Raw genomic sequence first — 20148 nt, forward strand, 5'->3', positions numbered from 1 at the left:
CTGCTGCCTTACAGAGCTTCTAACGTTGCACTCTGAGATCAGAATTCAGTGTTGTAGGATTGCATAATCTCCTTGCATGTTTGTTGGAAGGGTGCCTTGCAGATCAGTAGCTCTCATGTCTTTTGGTAGTGCTTGATCTCATATAGAGCTACCACTCCCGATCTTCACCAAGAAGGTGCCCTCTATGTTGCCTGGGTCCTTCGAGGCTTGTAGTACTTCTTTCTTTTCTTGGGTCATCTAGAAGATTATCCTTCCTCTTCATGATTTTGTGCGGCGATGTGCTCTCTCTATTCCTCCTCATCATTATCTCGTTCCTCCTCATCACTGCTGCCTGTGCTAATGATATGTCTGTACCTTGCCTGTCAAGCCTCTTGATGCATTTCTCACATCTTGGGAATTGATTTTCTAGCTACTTGGCCCAGAGGTGTGTTAGGGTTAGAGCTATGGAGATTAGGGTTTAGTCTATGTTAAGAGAAAGAGCATTAGGGTAGAGTATAGACACAATGAATAAGACTCAAAGTGCATTTGATTAATGAGAGTGAAGCCTCTTAAATAGGCTTTGTACTTTTACATCATTGGCTAGAAAAGCTACATCTACTTCCAATTGGACCATGTCATCTAATCATTCATCCTAGTAGACTAGGTATGTTTCCCATGTGGTGCCACGTGTGGGTTTACCAAATACACATCTATCTATGAGGATATGTTGATAACTATGCCAATCCATGTAAGAGGACTAGACAAAGAGGACTAGACACTGCCATGACACATGGTAAGACCTTCCTCATGAGGCATCACACAATGAGCACACACATGAACACAAAACATGATATGTATGAATGATTTGCACTATTGGTCACAAAGATTGCATTCTCAATAAGCATTCCCACATGAAGATGAAGAAAAGAAACAACATCTACAACATGAAGATCAAAACCATGAAGGGGGCGACGTAGACAACCTCTCAATTCTTATGAATTAACCCATGAATGAATTTTTTGTTGTACTCTAGATCATTAGGGAACCTATCTTAGATCTCACATGTGAAGAACCATAGCGATGAATCCGGTAGAGAACCGCTATGATGTATCATGATACATTGAACCATGGTCACTGAATCCATTGAGACTCACCACGATGTATCCAATTGAGAATCGTGAGTGTTAAATCTAGTGAGAAACGACATGTTGAATAGATGAATCCTATAAACCTAGGAGTACATTGGGACATGAGGGTTACAACATCTTTGTATTTTTCCCCAAGCTTGGCTTAAGAGGGCAAATGTTAGGGTAAGCCCACACTTGTGGCACCACATGGGAAACATCCCTAGTCGACATGGTCCAATAGGAAGAAGATGTAGCCTTTCTAGCCAATTATGTAAAAGCACAAAGCCTAATTAAGAGGCTTCTCTCTCATTAATCAGATGCACTTTGAGCCTTATTCATTGTGTCTATACTCTACCCTAATCACTTGTCAAAGCTGGATCTATGTTTCAAGAGACTAGATAAAGAAGGTGGACAACTTAACCCAAAGAAGTGTAAGCTTACCCAAGCTAGAGTGCTTTTACTTGGTCATGTGATTTCACAAAATGGTATTGAGGCTGATCCTGAAAAGGTAAAGGCTCTTTTGTTGATGGGTCCTCCATCGAGTGTACAGAGTTTGGCTTCATTTGTTCACAAGCTTTGCTATTTATCTCGCTTCTTTTGGATGTTGGCTCAATATGTTTATCCCTTGCATAAGCTCAGTCAAAGTGTTCAAGGTTTTGTATGGACGGAAGAAGGTCAGGGTGCATTTGACAAGTTTAAAGAGGTGTTATGCCAGCTTCCAGCGGGGCGGTGAGCCCTCCCAACCATGAGGATGTTTTTTATAGTGTTGGTACTGTTGCATTTGGGGCGGTATTACTTCAGAAGCATGAGAAAAGTTTGAAGCCAATCTACTTTGAAAGTAAGATCAAGAGCCCTAGTGAGATGATCTATACAGAGATGGAACAATGGGTGTATGCCTTGGTGTTTGCTTGCAGGAAGTTCAAAGTTTATTTACTTCCAAAGAAGTTTGTGGTTTTGACATCGTCTAATATGCTCCCAGATGTGGTCTTACATCTAAAGCCAAGCAAGTGCATTATGAAGTGGGTTTTGGAGCTACAAGAGTATGAATTTGATTTTCAGGTTGACCATACAAAGAAGGCTCAGCTGACGGATGTATTGGTTAACAAAGAGGTAGACATGCCTTCTTACCCCAAGGTAGCTAAAGCAAATTATGATGAGGAGCCAGATATTGGTGATGCATTTACATTATGGTCTGATGGGGCATATCGCAGGGTTCTTCAACGAGCAAGCGGTGGAGTTGTCATACAGGACCCTCAAGGCAAAATCATTTTTAAGAAAGCATATGATCTTGATGATGTTCATACCAACAATGAGGCAGAGTATTTGGCTCTATACTTGGGTCTCAAGCAATGTAAAGAATTTGGGATTTCCAGGTTGATTGTTAGGGGGGATTCCCTCTTGGTGATCAAGCAGTTGCTTGGCCTATGGCAGGTTAAGAAAGACTCTTTGAAGACATGGTTTTATGGCATAAAGAAGCTTGCTAGGGACTTTGATGCAATTCAATTCAAGCATGTGCTTAGAGAGAAGAATCACCTTGCAGATGCTTTGGCTAGTGAAAAGCTTCAAACGTATGTCATGGGGTTACAGGTATCGCAGGCTACTTATGTAGGAAGAGAAGCTTTGAAGGATGTGGAAGCTTTTTTTGATGCTGGTCAATGCCGAGATTCTATGACAAAGGCACAAAAGAGAAGGGTTGTGATGAAAGCTCATCATTACACCAAGATCGGTGAGGATCTTATGGTCTTTGGCAAGGATGGAGTCCTTAGAAGGGTGCCTTTCAAAGAAGAAATCGGACTCATTGCGTCAGTGCCATGATGAGAGTGGACATCAAGGCAAGGATCACACTGTGTTTCTCATTTTGAGAGCAGGTTTTTGGTGGCCTTCATTGGTAAGAGATGTTTATTATTGGTGCAAAACTTGTCATCCCTGTCAAGTCAATGGTCAAAGGAGGTTGTTGCCAGAGCCACAAGGGAGTATCATTGCATATGATGCATTTGAGAAGTGGGGAATTGATGCTATTGGTCCCCTCCCAAGGTCTTCAGGTGGGGAATTGATGCTATTGGTCCCCTCCCAAAGTCTTCAGGTGGGGAATATGATGCGTTTGAGAAGTGGGGAATTGATGCTATTGGTCCCCTCCCAAGGTCTTCAGGTGGTAAGAAACACATAGTGCTTGCAATTGATTATCTGACCAGATGGGTTGAAGCAAAGGTAGTGAGAGAGGTGAATGCAAAAGTGGTGGCTTCTTTTATCTATGATCAGATATGTTGTCGATTTGGGGTGCCTCTCGTTTTGATTTCAGATAGAGGTCAAGGCTTTCGAAGTGAGCTAGTGGAAGCTCTTGTGGATAAGATGGGGATTCAACACAGGTTTTCATCTCCTTATCATCCTCAATGTAATGGTTTGGTAGAAAATACCAATGATCAGATCATAAAGATGCTCACAAAGTATGTATATGATTGTCCTGAAACATGGGAGTCCAGCTTGGAAAAGTGTTTATGGGCTTATAGGACCTCCTACAAGGTGGCCATGCATTTTACTCCTTATGATCTTGTTTATGGTAAGGAGGTAGTTTTACCTTTGCATGTGCAAATGGGTGTCTTGAAGGAATTGCAAGTACATGGACAAGAGAAGGATGATAGCCTGGAAAAGAGGATTGCTTATTTATAGGTTCTTCAGATGGATAGAGATCGAGCGTGTGATTTCTATGCTGAGCAGAATGAGCACAGAGTGAAGAAGTTTAATGAGAAGTTGCCAGAGAAGCATATTGCAAAAGGGGATCTTGTCATGAAGTATGAAAACTGCACTTGACTTTACCTTTCAAACAAAGTTTTGCAAGAAGTAGTCGGGTCCATATGAGGTGAAAGATGTCTTTCCCAATGGCACATATCAACTTGCAAAGTTGGATGGGTTGTACCTGCGACATTGCATAAATGGGGTGAGGTTGAAGCTCTACTTCGAAAGGGCTTCAGTTCTTGACATAAAGAATGTTTTGGGTTGAGCATGAATGCTAACCGTGTGGGTTGGGCATGATGGTGCACCCGCATAAAATCATGCTCGATTTGTACATACGGCCATGTAAATAGGCTTGTGGTTTTGTTCAAATGTGTGGGAATCAGTTTGTGGGAGGCGAATCGGTCCACAGTTTGAGAATTTCCAGATGTCATTTAGGCCGGGCGCATGCGAAAAATACTTTTTGGTGTCCGTATCTTCTTACGGCTTGACGGACCTCTACCGGCGGTTTTGCGGGATATTTTGGTAGTTCTAGGGACTTCTGGGCAGATTTCCTTCACGAAAGATGCTGTTTACAACTTTTTGGAAGTTTTCGGTCAAAAAAAAAATAAAAAAAAATCCTCGCAAACCGTCACGGCACTGTAATGGTTATGAGGAGAGAAAAAAAATTATATAATTAAGAAGGAAAGTTAACAGAAGAGCAATAGAAGAAGGGGGAAGTGTGAGAGTGAGTGAGGGAAGCCTCTTTTGTGTCCATCCATTGCCGCGATTGTCATCCCTATCACGAGCTAGCTCCGTATGTGAGCTTGGTCTTCATGGTTTTCTTCTTTGAGTGGTTCATCTTCACTTTGGTTGTGTAAGCTTCGCCATCGAGGGTGGAGGAGTAAAGGGTGGTATTCCTCTCTAGAGATTGAGGTTGAGTGGTGCTCCCTGCGATTCCCAGTGTTTGTGAAGCTAGAGTGTGAAGACTACGAAGAAGGAGATTTCTTGTGAAGCTTATGGTTATTCTGTCATGAAGATGGTGATGGCTATGGATGTTATGTATGGTTTTGTGAGGAGAATGGCTCTCTTCTTCTTCATTGTAAAGACTTATACATAATCAAGTGTGTCAGGGTTTTGTAGATTCCATCTCAATTTGTCCTCTTTTCATAGTTCTTTATCACATGTGAGGAGTCTTGTCTATGATAAGCTTGGTGATGGAAGCTTTTTGTGGTATGGTTATGGTCGCTGGTGTCTTTACCGCTTGTGCATAGGGAGGTATAGGGGATTTTGAGTCATTTGTGTGCCGTCCCGCTTGTTGTTTGAGGGCTTTCTGGTGTTGTGTCGCTTTTGCCAATTTACGCTCCTCAACGTCATCAAATTGGTGACTAGGATGTTGACTTAGTTGACTTTGCTAGGGTGGCACAATGATAAGGCATGCTAACTAGGATGAATGCTTAGGTGGAAAATCCATGTGTACAAGCTAAGAAATGGTTTTACACCTATAGCGGACAAAAGTCTAAAATCACTTCAAAATCACTAAAACATGGCCTTCCAATACTCAAATTGAGCCAAATTTTTTTTGACAAGCTCCACATGATATGAGATTCAAGATCCTATAGTAGAATATACATGGAATACGTCTATTGATTTATTATGATTTTAATAATAAAATCTCATAAGCCCTCTAAGAGATTGCACGTATTTTCAAAATTAGATACTCGTCAAACGATAATGCCAAACAATCAGATGACTACATTTTAACATTCTACACATAAAAACCTATAAGTAGACACCATGGAGGCATAGGGATCATGTTTAGATCATGAGAAATTGTGAAAAAAAAATGGTGCATATTCCAATAATTTATACTTTGAAAAATTAGAAACATTAGATTTTAATAGCAAAAAATGACCAATAAATTATCCTTTGTACTTCCCAATGTGGCAAACCTATGTGCAAAATTTGGGATTGATTAGATGTTTGTAAAAATAATTTTGAAGAAATTTACTAAAAGTAAGATGTGATGACATTAGTGATGACATTAGTGATGACAGGCCATACATGTCTACATTCTATTCAATGTAACATGGGTCAAAACCTATTGTTTCTTACCAATATTAGCGTCGTTTTATCACCTTTTATGCATGCAATGTGACAAAAAAAATTATGTAATACTCTATTATAATTACAAAGATATGTGTGTGTAAGTTACAAAAAAGGGCTATTTCTGTCCAATTTTTAGGGCGCCCGTCTGTCCAAACTGGGTCACCTCTATCTTGCTACCACCCCTAGTCTCTCTCTCCCTCCTCCCCTCTCATATTCCCCTACCCCCTTTCTTTCTCTCTCCCTCCCACCCACCCACACACACACACACACACACACACACACACACACACACACACACACACACAACACACACACACACACACACACACACACATTCAATGAGAGAGAGGCTTTTTTGTACCTTTGGTGAATCTTTATGCAGCAACAACAGATATGGAATGTGAGAGAGAGAGAGGGAGAGGGAAAGAGAGAGAGAGAGGGAGAGAGACACACACACACACAATGAGAGAGAGAAAGAGAGAGAGGGAGAGAGATAGAATGAGAGAGAAAGAGAGAGAGAGAGAGAGAGAGAGAGAAAGAGAAGAGAGAAAGAGAAGAGAGAGAGAGAGAGAGAGAGAGAGAGAGAGAGAGAGAGAGAGAGAGAGAGAGAGAGAGAGAGAGAGAGAGAAAAGAGATAGCAAATGAGAGAGATAGAGAGAAAGAGAGAGAGAGAGAGAGAGAGAGAGAGAGAGAGAGAGAGAGAGAGAGAGAGAGAGAGAGAGAGAGAGAGAGAGAGAGATTGAGAACTTAGAGAGAGATAGAGAGTGAGTAAGAGAGATAGAGATAGAGAGAGAGAAAGCATTAGAGAGAGAGAGAGAGAGAGAGGAGAGAGAGAGAGAGAGAGAGAGAGAGAGAGAGAGAGAGAGAATGAGAGATAGAGAAAGAGAGAGAGAGAGGGAGGGATAGAGAATGAGAGAGATAGAGAGAAAGAGAAGAGAGAAAGAGAGAGAAAGAGATAGATTGAGAAAGAGAGAGATAGAGAGAAAGAGATAGAGAGTGAGAGATAGAGAGAGAATGAGAGAGATAGAAAATGAGAGAATGAGAGAGAGAGAGAGAGAGAGAGAGAGAGAGAGAGAGAATGAGAGAGAGAGAGAGAGAGAGAGAGAGAGAGAGAGAGAATAGGGAGAGAGAGAGAGAGAGAGAGAGAGAGAGAGAGAGAGAATGAGAGATAGAGAAAGAGAGAGATAGAGAGAGAGAGAGAGAGAGAGAGAGGAGAGAGAGAGAGAGAGAATGAGAGATGTGGAACATTTGGAGAGCTCGTTGTCTCCATGTCCTTAGTCACACGCGGCAATCGACACGTGATACTCTAGTCCTGATTTGGCTCGATCTTATCCGTGCACTGCGTTCCACGTATGATGATTCCTGTCGGCCTTCACAGACAGCTCAGGACAGACTCCAGGCCTTCATTCGTCGTTGGGGGCGCATGGGTCTCTTCTTCAGGATTGTTGGAGGACATGCTAGATGGGAGTACACTCCCCCACAGTGGTTCATATTGCACACATCACATCATCCACCGTGATGTAGCACCGACTGCTCACAGGCTTCACGCCTCCCACTGCACAGTTTGTATGCCCCCTCAGTAGGCCACCTCTGGCACTTTGGGGTTTTTTCATACCCAGTATTATAGCTCTGTGTTTCCTCAAAAAAAAAAAGATATAGAGAGAGAGAGATAGAGAAGGAGAGAGATAGAATGAGAGAGAGAGATAGAATGAGAGAGAGAGATAGAGAGAGAGAGATAGAATGAGAGAGAGAGATAGAGAAAGAGAGAGATAGATAGAAAGAGAGAGAGAGATAGAATGAGAGAGAGAGAGAGAATGAGAGATAGAGAAAGAGAGAGATAGAGAGAAAGATAGAGAGATAGAATGAGAGAGAGATAGAGAGAAAGAAATGAAATGAAATGTTATATTAACGTCTTCAAAAGGCCAAAATGACCTATGAGACCAAACTGATACAAAAGTGGTGAATCCGTTACAATGTTTGGGTACATTAGTACTAAAGTACTAAGTGAAAATAAATGTGAAATGTGACTAAGAGAGAGAGATAGAGAAAGAGAGAGATAGAGAGAAAGAGAGAGAGATAGAATGAGAGAGAGAGAGAGAGAGAGAGAGAGAGAGAGAGAGAGAACATATTAGTCCAAAAAAGAGAGAGAGAGAGAGAGAGAGAGAGAGAGAGAGAGAGAGAGAGAGAATGAGAGATAGAGAAAGACAGAGATAGAGAGAGAGATAGAATGAGAGAGAGATAGAGAAAGAGAGAGATAGAGAGAGATAGAGAGAAAGAAATGAAAAGAAATGTTAGATTAACGTCTTCAAAAGGCCAAAATGACCTATGAGACCAAACTGATACAAAAGTGGTGAATCTGTTACAATGTCTGGGTACATTAGTACTAAAGTAATAAGTGAAAATAAATGTGAAATGTGAAAAACTAAATACCAAGTACTGAATAAACTTCTTAAGAGCATTCTGTGTGTCTGGCTAGAATGCTTCTAATCCTTTGCTGTAGTCTCTGCTAGTGAAGTGTGCTTTTGCATCTCAATCATGGTCATCTCGATTTCCCAAGCTCAATCGCCCTATCAATGAGGGTGCCTTGGTATGAGTGTGGGTAGCCCTTTGTGTTGGTTGTTGGCTTCTTGCTTCTCCTTCCTCTCCTGTTTCTCTCGATCCAAAGAAATCTGTGATCTGCCTCTGAGACTATCGTGCTCTTTGTCTTCTCATTAGATTATCTCTATGTCGGTTTAGTTCAAGTAGATACAGGTCCAAGCATCTTTGATCCTGGTATTTCATGACTTTATCTAGAGGTCCAAAGCCTTCTTTAAATAGGCAATGGAAACGCCCACGATTCTCATAGTACACGGTGCAGTGGCATATGTAATGCAACTCTGTCTCCGGTTCTATTCCACATAACTTGCAAATTCTACTCTCAGGTGGAATTCCCCTAAATCTTCCGAATTCAATTTCTAGCTGGTGAGAGAGAGAGAGAGAGAGATAGAATGAGAGAGAGATAGAGAAAGAGAGAGATAGAGAGAGATAGAGAGAAAGAGAGAGAGATAGAATGAGAGAGAGAGAGAGAGAATGAGAGATAGAGAAAGAGAGAGAGATAGAGAGAAAGAGAGAGAGATAGAGAGAATGAGAGAATGAGAGATAGAGAATGAGAGATAGAGAAAGAGAGAATGAGAGATAGAGAATGAGAGATAGAGAAAGAGAGAGAGATAGAGAGAAAGAGAGAGATAGAAAATGTTACGACATAGCGCTATGTGGAAAATATTTTATCGTAGCGCTTGACGCATAGAATGTTGGGTACAAAAATGTCGAGTACTGAAGACGATAGATCGTCTCCACTTGATGCAAATCTCTCACAGAGGGTGACTTGTCCTTGCAACCAATGCAAATTTGGAGTGCGACGACAACGTCGTGTAATGTTGCAACATGTGCGAGATTATGGCTTCTTTGATCGGAACACCATTGATCAAGCCATTGTAGATTTCAATACATTGGTAAAGACTTAATTGCTATTATTAGGATAGTAAAAATATTGGGCATACGCGTCTCTAATATTGGTGTATGTCATTGTATGTGCTTATGACAGGGCTCTAGCAACGAGTACACACCCATAAGCTTGCAACCTACTATTCAACGAGCTCGCATGCATTCCAAACATCATATGGGAACTTCTTCACATCATCCTATGACACCATCTTCACCAGATAGGCACACAATCGAAGATCCACCTATGGAGATGCATCAAGAGGAAATGAATGACATGGTGGAGGCTATATTCAAGGCCACCAATTCCATAGCCGATGACATGAAGCAAGAGGCTCGTACGACATTATATGAAGGCTCGAGGATTTCTTGCCTTAAGACCGTGCTTGCATTGCTAAATCTTCAAGCATTATTCGGGTGGAGTGATAAAAGTGTCACAGAGCTATTCAGGTATAATTGACGGTATATGAAATATGAAGTACATAAATTTTGATGACCATAGATATATGTTTAATATCATGTGGTGTACAGGCTTTTGAAAAATCACATACTACCCGCACAAAATACAATGCCAAGCTATAGAGACAATGCAAGAAAGATACTCCAAAAGCTTGGTGTGGACTATGACACCATACATGCTTGCCCCAATGATTGTGTCCTCTTTTGAAAGGAGTATGCAGAATTGGAAAAGTGTCCAGTGTGTGGTGCTGATCGATATCGTAAAGATTTACAGGGGGATACTATGCTAGAAAAGGTGTTGAGATATTTTCCATTGATACCATGGATCAAGCACATGTTTAGGTGCAAAACAATAGCACATCTTATGTCTTGGCACTCCAAAAATTGCTCCCAAGATGGTGTTCAATGCATTCCAATAGATTGCATGGCTTGGAAGCACATTGATGAGCGTTGGTCATAATTTTCACAAGAGGCTCGTCATTTGCATCTTGGTTTAGCGATGGATGGGGATAATCCATTTGGTCAGCGCTCCACAACTTACTCTGTATGGCCTGTAGTAGTTGTGAACTACAACATTCCACCATGGTTGACAACCAAGAAGGGGCATTTGATATTGAGTTTGCTTGTGCCTAGTTGTTACAAGGTAAAGAATATGGATGTTTATCTTCAGCCCCTTGTTGATGAGCTAAAAGAGTTGTGGTCTGGCATCGAGGTGGTAGACAAAAGTAAGCGTCTTGATAGACAAATAGTCGACATTAGAGGCATACTTATGTGGACTATGCATGACCACCCTGGATATGGGGAGTGCTTAGGTATAATTAATATAATATTGTTAGTATGAAATGCTTTAATGGATCTGAATCTCCAATTATCTGAATCTCAGGTCTTGTCACTAGTGGCTATCATGCATGTGGCATTTGTGGGCCAAGATTAAATGCACGTTACTCAAATGCTCTTAAGAAGATAATATACCAAGGGCATTGAGCTTATCTCTCTAAGGCACATGAAGATCATGAGGGATTCCTTGGGCGTCGACCCCTACATATGACAGATAAGGATTGGCAGCTTATGAAGCAACGACATCATGAAGGGTTGCCCCCTGGGATGAAGAGGTTTTCAATTCTATATGAGCTACCTTATTGGACAAACTTGTGCATCAAATCATCTCCTAGATCCAATGCATATCTTCAAAAATGTTGGGAGTCTATTGTGGGATCACATTACCGGAAGAAAAGACTCATGCCCGAGTGGATTTGCAAGAAGTGGGAATTATGGAAGAGCTGTGGCATGTGACCCATGCAGATGGTCGCATTACTTTGCCAAAGGATCCTTGGGTATTATCAAAGGACGAGGAGCGTAGTGCAAAGCATATTATATGTTCCATTCATATGCCAACAGGTCTCATGCACTCACTTTGAACGGCTTTCACTAAGGATGGAAAGCTGAGTGGTCTCAAATCGCACGATTGGCACAAGATGTGTCAGGTACATCCTCTCAAACTTACTCATCTTTTGTGACATAGGATGCTCTCAATGTAGCCCCACTGATAATGCTCTCAATCTATTTTTGTAGTTCATTCTACCCATCTGTGTGGCAGGGTCATTGACAGTGGAAATTCGCTCAATTATTTACAAATTGGCAGAATTAGTGCGGCAGATCTCTCAAAAAGTGATTAAAACCACCTCTATTGATTCAGCACGAAAGAATGTTGTTGAGTTGGTGTGCATGATTGAGAAGTATCTCCCTCCGTCTATGCTCACTATCCAAGTTCATTTACTAGTGCATGTTGTGGATGAGATAGAGATGGCTGGCACTGTGCATTGCCGCTGGATGTTTTTCTTAGAGAGCTTCATGAAGAATTTGAAAGGATTTGTTTGACAAAAGGCTCGTCTAGAGGGTAGCATGGTTGAGGGTTGGATTGTGCAAGAGTCTCTTGTGTACATTATTGAATGGATTGTCGAGTTTGACAAAGAGTCTCCAATGTTATGGCGACTGGGTGAAGATGAACGACTCATGACAGATGTGGCTCATGGTGGAGGTACCTCAAAGCAAATGGACATAATGCTCGAAGAAAAGATAAATTGCTTCTCTATGTTGCATCATTTGACAATGGATAAATGGCTCACAACATAGAAACAGCTAAGGAAGAGAGATATGATGCACGACGTGCATTTAGAGCACACCAACGTGGAAGAATAGTGCGGTATCCACCGGAGCTGGAGGTATTACCTTGCTTTATGCCCCTTTTATGGCTACATTAGTAGCTCACTAAGGCGGAGGAAGAAGGGGTTCATGTCAGCTTGGAAGAATGGAAATTTTCTCGTGGTTGTTCTGACAAGGTAATATACAAGAATGTACTAAACAAACTAGAATTCACAAGGTAATTAATTTAATATTGAACGAAAATATCATTCTTTTGCAGTATAAGTCATATAGTGCTGCATGGTCTCGTGGACATCACTTTTGAGTGGACCACATCGATAAGAAGTGAGTGATATTTGACTCCAGTGTGATGGCAAAGTTTGAGCAAGGTAGTCAACACCATGCAACAGATCAAAACATTGTGATTGCAGAGATGCAATACTTTGGGCTGTTGAAGGAGATCATAAATGCAGACTATCAAAGCTTCACAATTCTCATTTTTGATGTGCAGTGGTTTAAAGTGATTATGGAAGGATCCAATGCCACCGTTCAAAGAGATGTATCGGGGTTTATAGAAGTCGACTCCACAAAGCCTTGGAGTTGTGGCGTTTTTTTTGAATAAGCTTCTTGTAGTTGTTTTGGTAGAGCTGGATCAGGGTTTTGCATGTGTAGATGGTGCATGGTGTCAGCATGATAGCAAAATAAGCCCCCCATTTTTGTTTTTGGTATAGTATTATGCATTAGATGCTAGCAGTGTAGTGTTTCTTTTTGCTTAGATATGCTAAAGTGCAAGGGAATCAGTGGATGAAGAGCTGTGGTTGATGTGCATGAGTTACAAGGGTTTTATGTGGCTTAAAGATGAGGAAACAGGGCTTTAATGCAGTTGGAATCCATTGAGAAGACCAAGTTTTGGAGGACATAGAGCAGGTGCATGCAATGTGGGAACAAGGTGGATGGAGGCTATAAAATGTGCTTGAGTATGCTACTTATAGGCTTGTGAAGACAGATTTGTGTTTGGACACCCCAACAGGAAGTTATGCATGCTTGAACCTTGGCAGTTGGCTTTTGGGACTATTTTTTTGTTCAGAGGTTGATGAAGCGCCACTTTGATGTGGATTTGGTATTGCCTCATGATATTGGATTTGCTTGGATATAGGTGCCTGGATATAGCCTCTCATATGTGCTTCAGGGCTATGTAGTTGGTTTTTCATTTGGGTGCATGAGCAGTAAGTTGTGGATGCTCCAATGTTACCAGTAAGTTGTGGACGCTCCAATGTTGCCAGTAAGTTTATGATGCTTAATGATGTTTTATTTATGAAAGGTCCAGATATGGTGTTGAGAAAGGTATCTTGGAAGGAGGAGATTTACAAGATTTTGGAGGCCAACCATGAAGGCTCATGCGGTGGACACTTTGCTATGAAGATCACCTTACATAAGATTCTGCAAGAAGGGTATGTATGGCCAAGTATTGGCAAAAGGATGTACATCATTGATGCAGGTCATGCAAAAAGTGTCAAAGTATGGCATCCAGGGTTTTGAAACCAAGTTTGAGGAATACAATTATTGCTTATGATGTTTTTGAGAAGTGGGGATTGGATGCGATAGGACCATTGCCAATTACAACAAGGGGGAAATGTTATATCTGAACTGTAGTGGATTATCTTTCTAGGTGGGCGGAAGCAAAGGCAGTGATGCAGATTGGAGCTAAGGATGTTGCTAAATTTATCTATGAGGATATTTGTTGTAGGTTTGGCATGCCTTTGGAGCTTTTATCTGACAATGCACAAAGTTTCAGAAGTGAGCTTGTTAATTATCTTTGCAAGAAGGTAAAAATTTGACATAGTTTCACAACTCCATATTATCCTCAATGTAATGGTTTAAATGAGAGGTTTAATGGAGAACTTATGCAAATGCTTGCCAAAATGACTGAGCATCATGGTAGAAACTAGGATTTGGAGCTTCCTTGTGCTTTGTGGGCTTACAGGACAGGTGTTAAAACAGGTACAGGTTTTACTCCATTCTAGTTAGTGTATGGTAAGGAAGCTTTGTTGCCTATACAGATAGAGATTCCGACTATGTGGATGTTGTTGAAGCTTACTGATGATTGTTCAAATGGTTTGAAAGAAAGGTTAATTTTCTTGGAGAGAGCTACTTTGGATAGAGATGTGGCTTTGCAGCATTATATGCAGGAGAGGGAAGATAACATCAAAAGTGCAAATGAAAAGGTAAAAGAAAAGGGCATTGAAGAAGGGGATCTGGTACTCAGGTACAATAGCCGTTTGGATAAAACCATGCGTAAAAAATTTCAAATCAAGTGGGAAGGGCCTTTCATGGTGGTTCAAAAGTTTGCTAACAATGGTACCTTCCAGCTTGCAGATTTAGATGGTTTATTGCATGTATACAGGGTTAATGGATCTCGTTTGAAGAAGTATGTAGCTCATCTCATGACTGTTGTGGAGGATGTTTTACCAGGTGAAAGGGAACCAATTCTCCCCATCCTTACAGGTGAGGAGGATTATGGACCAGCTCTACAATTTTTATTTTTGACTGCTGATCATGAATGATCTAGCTGGGCTTGTGGGTGGGCAAACTATGTGGTGTTTTTTTTGAATAAGCTCCTTGCAGTTGTTTTGGTAGAGCTAGAGTAGGGTTTTGCATGTGTAGATGGTGCACGATGTCAGCATGGTAGCAAAATAAGCCCCCCACTTTTGTTTTTGGTATAGTATTATGCATTAGATGCTAGCAGTGCAGTGTTTCTTTTTGTTTAGGTATGCTATAGTGCAAGGGAATCAGTGGATGAAGATCTGTGGTTGATGTGCATGAGTTACAAGGGTTTTATGTGGCTTAAAGATGAGGAAACAGGGCTTTAATGCAGTTGGAATCCATTGAGAAGGCCAAGTTTTGGAGGACGTAGAGCAGGTGCATGCAATGTGGGAACCAGGTGGATGGAGGCTATAAAATGTGCTTGAGTATGCTACTTATAGGCTTGTGAAGATAGATTTGTGTTTGGACACCCCAGCAGGAAGTTATGCATGCTTGAACCTTGGCAGTTGGCTTTTGGGATTAATTTTTTGTTCACAGGTTGATGAAGGGCCACTTTGATGTGGATTTGGTATTGCCTCATAAGAGTGGATTTGTCTGGATAAAGGTGCCTAGATATAGCCTCTCATATGTGCTTTAGGGCTATGTAGTTGGTTTTTCATTTGGGTGCATGAGCAGTAAGTTGTGGACGCTCCAATGTTGGCAGTTTTCCATGTGTACCTAACACTTATAAAATTTTTTGAAGGTGGGGAACAAGTGACTAAAGGTCAGTTTTGGTCTCTTTGGATGGGGCCCTTACAGGTGGGATGAAGGTACATGGAGCTTATAGAATGTACTTGGATATGTAGGCTACAAGCCTACCAAAAGGGTTCGTGAATTGGAGTCTTGAGCACGGAGTACTAGCAGGTCAAAGTGGAGCAATTGGGGAGATGCTTTTCTTTGTTTTTTTTAATGTTGCGGGATCTAGCCAGGGACTACTTTTTGGCACAAGTTTCAGAGTGCCAAATGGTCTCATGAGGTGGGGCAGAGCTTATGAACTGATGTCGAGTGTATGGGCAATAAGGCAATGTATTGGGTTTGTCTATGAGTCTTCTCAATTGCAGGTGGCAGGGAGAGAAAAAGTGCCCCTAGCACTATTTTTTTTGTTCCAAAAGGAGAAGGGTTTTAAGTTGTGTATTGTGGAGAGGCCCTCAAAGACTGCCATGTGGCAATGGAAAAGAAGTGGGATAATCCCACATGCATAAAAATTTACATGGGGCGCACTCTTTATATTGCAAAAGTGTGGCCATTCTCCTAGTAACTCTCAAATGAGAGTGTGGAGCTCTCACGAGCTCTAGCTATGGCGGGCTTGTGCTTGGTCTGCTGTGCTGCCATGCATGTTGTTGGCGGTGACGTTGTTGCTCTGTTGGTGCTGGAGTACATGTGCGCACCCCTTTTTATTGAGGGGAACAATGGAGTTTGAAGCTCCATGGCTATGGATCCTGTGCAGTCCATGGCTATGGTGTAGGCCGTGAGCATGATGAGATGGTGTTGATGATGATGATGGTGCACTTCACGAGGCACTAGCGCCTGGGCTAGTTAGCCCCCCATTTCAAAAAGTAACGGGTACAAGGGGTGGTTCCCACCCCTTCCCTTGTGTAAAGGAAAAGAGAGCTCCAAGGACTGGTTCTCACACGGAAGAGGCCAACGGCCATAAAAAAAGATGCCCATGCCCAAGCATTAAAAAAAGCACACGCTCATGCCCTACAAGATACATTTGTTCTTCCGGAACACTGCGAGCAGGTACATTCATTAATTCAATGCAAACAATGATGATAAGATGAAAGTGGAGGTAACTGAATGAATGGCATAAATATTCCAGGTTATTTTCTATCCAAAGCCATCCGATGAGCATTGGTGGTATGTCATCAAAGTGGCTCCACGAGGTGCTCAAATTTATGAGAATCGCAATCTAATTACTGTCACGGATGCGGAACCCATGGAAACTGAAGTAGCGAAGCTGCCAGTTATAGACATGACACTGCCAAAGGATGATGCAGAACCCATTGAAATCGAAGTAGCGGAGAGCTAACCATAGATTTAGAAGTTGGCATCGAGTTGTGTCAAGATGCTGTAGAGAATACTTGATCGAATCTTTTGTACTATGGTTACAATAACAAAATATTTTGTACTATATGTGCAACGACATGGCTTTTGTATCTTTCTTTAAATTTTCGCAAGGAGTCTTCTATATGTCTATCTTTTTATTTGCACAATGATATGGCTTTTTACTATTTTTTTTCACAGTTTGATCTAAGAGAGAGAGACTAAGAGAGAGACATATATATACACTTTTTTTTAATATGAACAGGTGGGAGCAGCAGAGGAGGGCAGCACAGGTGAGGATCAATGTTGGATCCTCACATCACCTCGGGAGTGGCGGTTGAGGCAGTTTTGATGAGGATTTTGTAAGATTCTTGTACTTGAGCACTCTTTGATTTATGTGTATGTTAATTGTGTTGCAATAAAGCTAATCTTTAATTTGAATTTGTATAAAAGAGCAAGGGACCACAGGTAGACCGGCCAGCAGGTTAGAGAGGAGCCTTGGAGCACAGCACGGATTGGCATGGGTGATTGAGCTCCTCGATCGCTAAGGTGGAGAGGTGAGAAAAAACTGTTTACTTATATATGTGTTTAATATAAGTAGTTTATTGACGTGTATATGTTTAAGTACTTATATAATAAAACGTTTGTTCTGCTGTTGCAGGCCCCTTACACAGAGCCCTTGACACGGGCAGAGCTATCGGATCCACCTCAGCTGTGAGCTCAGTGGAGTTTTGTTGCAGCCCCTTACACGGAGCACATTTTTTGTAGTCCCTTACCCGATTCACCATAGCTGTCGTCACAGCCATTTGTAGTCATTTTTGTATATAGTCATTTTTTGTAGCGGCGTCAGCCATTTTTTGTTATACCCCTTACATATAGTCATTTTTTGTATCGACGATGTTATTTATGTATCATCGATTTGAGCTCATATTTATGGTCACGACCATATTCACATACACTTGTATATTTTTGATGCGTTGTACATGTATCACGTTATATGCAGTTATCTTTCTTCACATAAATTGGTGTCTTTTTGTTATGTAATGTTCAATTTGTAATTTAAAATTCATACGTACTCAAGTGTATGTTCAAGTTACTTTTTTAAGAAGTTTGTTGTTCTTTGCAATTTTAATGATAAATCTTACTCTGTTCTGTTAATTTTGATATATAATGACCAAGAGGTCACTGTTTTGGGGATGGCATGGCCAAGAGGGCATGCCATCCAAATTTTTTATTTATGGTCATCGGTATGGATGTCTTTGTCAGCGTCGGTATAAATGTCTCTGTACACGTTGCTATTTTCAACGCAAATAACGACACTGACAGAGACGGCTATACCGACATGTTCTTTGCGACATTCATAAAGATGCATAGCGACAATGGGGATATTAAAAAATCCTTCATAGGGCATCGGTATAGAGGTCACTAATAGGCCCTTGTGTTGTAGTGAAGTTTTAGTGAAGAATTAGGGCCAAAATAGGGTCATTTTTTGCCATTTTTGGTTGTTTCTGTGAAGGGATTTAATTTTTTCATGAGAAGAAAGCTTGGGAAATTACCTCATTGTTGAAATTCTGAATTTCTTGACTTTTCATGGATTTTTTAGAATTAAAAAACTGAATTTTAGCATTTTTCAGGCCTAAAAATGCTATTTTCTGCATTTTTTATTAAAAAAATAGCTAAAAAATAGGGAAAAACCAAAAAATTCAAAATTGAGATAAAAATTTCAGTAATGCATTTATGGTATCTCTAGATAAAAGTTATGCATAATTTACCTTGATTTTCCACTTTCTTGGCGAAAAATCAAAGATGGCGCCCAAGCGCACGCGACGTAACCCTAATGATGAGGCGCTACCTAGGGATTCTCCCTTGGCATCCACACATGGAGAAAAAGGTGGCCATGCTAGAAATGTGGTTGGTGCTTTATCCTTTTAAGGTTATTTACCGCTTATATGAATTTGTTTTAATTTACGCTAAGGTAGATTAGCAAAAGTAGATGATGAATAGAAAAGTGTTATGAAATGGTAATTAATGAGATTAAGTGATACTAGAGGGTAAATTGTACCCTATGTCACAAGGAAAGATCATAAAGTTCAATTAGCGAATGTCCTCTCCTTTGACCCGGACATGATTTGGCCATACGTATCACAATTGTATTTGCACTTGTTTTGTGTGCATGAATTAAGTTAATTCACATAGTTGCCATGGTAATTGGATAAATTACATTGGTGAGGCTAGAATAATGCTTGTTATTGTAGTTTAAAGGGGGGGCAAATATTCCATTTTAACGTTTGACCTTACTCTTGGTATGGGACAAGAGTATGATCAAACTAGGTGATTTCTTATCCCCCTAACTGTTTGAGACTGCAAGGTCGAAATCTACTTGTTTCGACAAATACTCGTCCTTTGGCTTGCCAAGTGGGCGGGGTATTTATATTCAAACCCTTGAATTTGAAGGGGCTCGGTAGAGCTAACCCCTTAGTTTGTTGGGTATGGACCCTCTAGGTGCGGGGTAACTAGGGGCCGGCCTAGATGGATGAGCTGCTAGATACCCTGATCAAGGAGCTAGTGGTGGAATTTGGCAACCATGAAGGTTACAAACCTTCCATAGGCGAGGACACTCCGCAGGGGTCTGGAGTTGAAGTTTCTACCGGCCAAGGATTGGAAGGGAAGGGTGCCCATGGATTCCAATGGGACTCATGATGACTGCATTCTAGATAAAGCAGTGCAAAGATTTTATGTGTATGTAGCCACCTGGGGAACTTGGGTTGATGGTGGGGTACATGCATCCCTTGTTTTCAATTAAGGTCTTTACTTTAATGTACATTGCTCTAAGGTTGATAAGAAGGAACGTGCTTTTACATGTAAAGAGTGTGGTAGTAATTAAATAGGAATGTGGTTTTAAAGGAAAGTGGGAGAACGGTTGCCACAACGGCTGCCATTCTATGGCTGGGTGGACCCAATCAGTTGGGTAACTTTCCAAACATTTTAGTTAGGAAATACCTCACCTTAGGGGAAGGAGTTCTTGAATCAAGGGTGGATCTTAAGGGAAAGAGTTCACAACTGTGCCCCGCATTGATGGGAAAAAATACGCAAATTCCATGAACCAAGGGTCACTCAGACAGGATACTCGACTATCCTGAGACCATAAGGTTGTTAGATCTCTACGCTCCCCCTGTGAGATAGGACTAGGGTTCTCTCATGCACTCACTTTTCAGCATCCAACAGGGGTCTGGAAAGTATTTATCTAGGATCGAGTTGAGCCTTGGTTGTCTATCATGCGTGCCCAAGGCTTAGTGACTTGGGTACGTTACAGATGCAACAGTATGCTTTGACTACAAAGGAGAGCTTTGCTATGAATATGAATGCAAAGAAGAGGGCTATTATGACCGAGTTGTTTTGGCTCTACTCAGCATCACAACTCTGCCCATCACCCGATCTAGCTGATTGGGTGAAAGAGAATGTAGGAAGAGATCAATGTCAGCATCACTTGGGCGAGCACTACTGTCGTGGTCACTCA

General features: G+C 41.2%; 1 long non-coding RNA gene and 1 pseudogene across 1 annotated transcript; both read left to right on the top strand.

The window, feature by feature from the left end:
• Positions 1–9226: 9226 nt before the first annotated feature.
• LOC147625147 (uncharacterized) lies at positions 9227–16670 on the top strand (annotated as a pseudogene).
• A 136-nt stretch (positions 16671–16806) lies between these two features.
• Positions 16807–17578, top strand: LOC147625148 (uncharacterized). The gene is made up of 3 exons (XR_015269027.1): positions 16807–16993; positions 17085–17188; positions 17293–17578. It is a non-coding gene; the product is annotated as an uncharacterized LOC147625148 (long non-coding RNA).
• The last annotated feature ends 2570 nt before the right edge of the window (positions 17579–20148 follow it).

Source organism: Cibotium barometz, chromosome 24 (genome assembly GCF_041138505.1).
Source record: "Cibotium barometz isolate CiBa-2024 chromosome 24, ASM4113850v1, whole genome shotgun sequence".
NCBI lineage: Eukaryota > Viridiplantae > Streptophyta > Polypodiopsida > Cyatheales > Cibotiaceae > Cibotium > Cibotium barometz.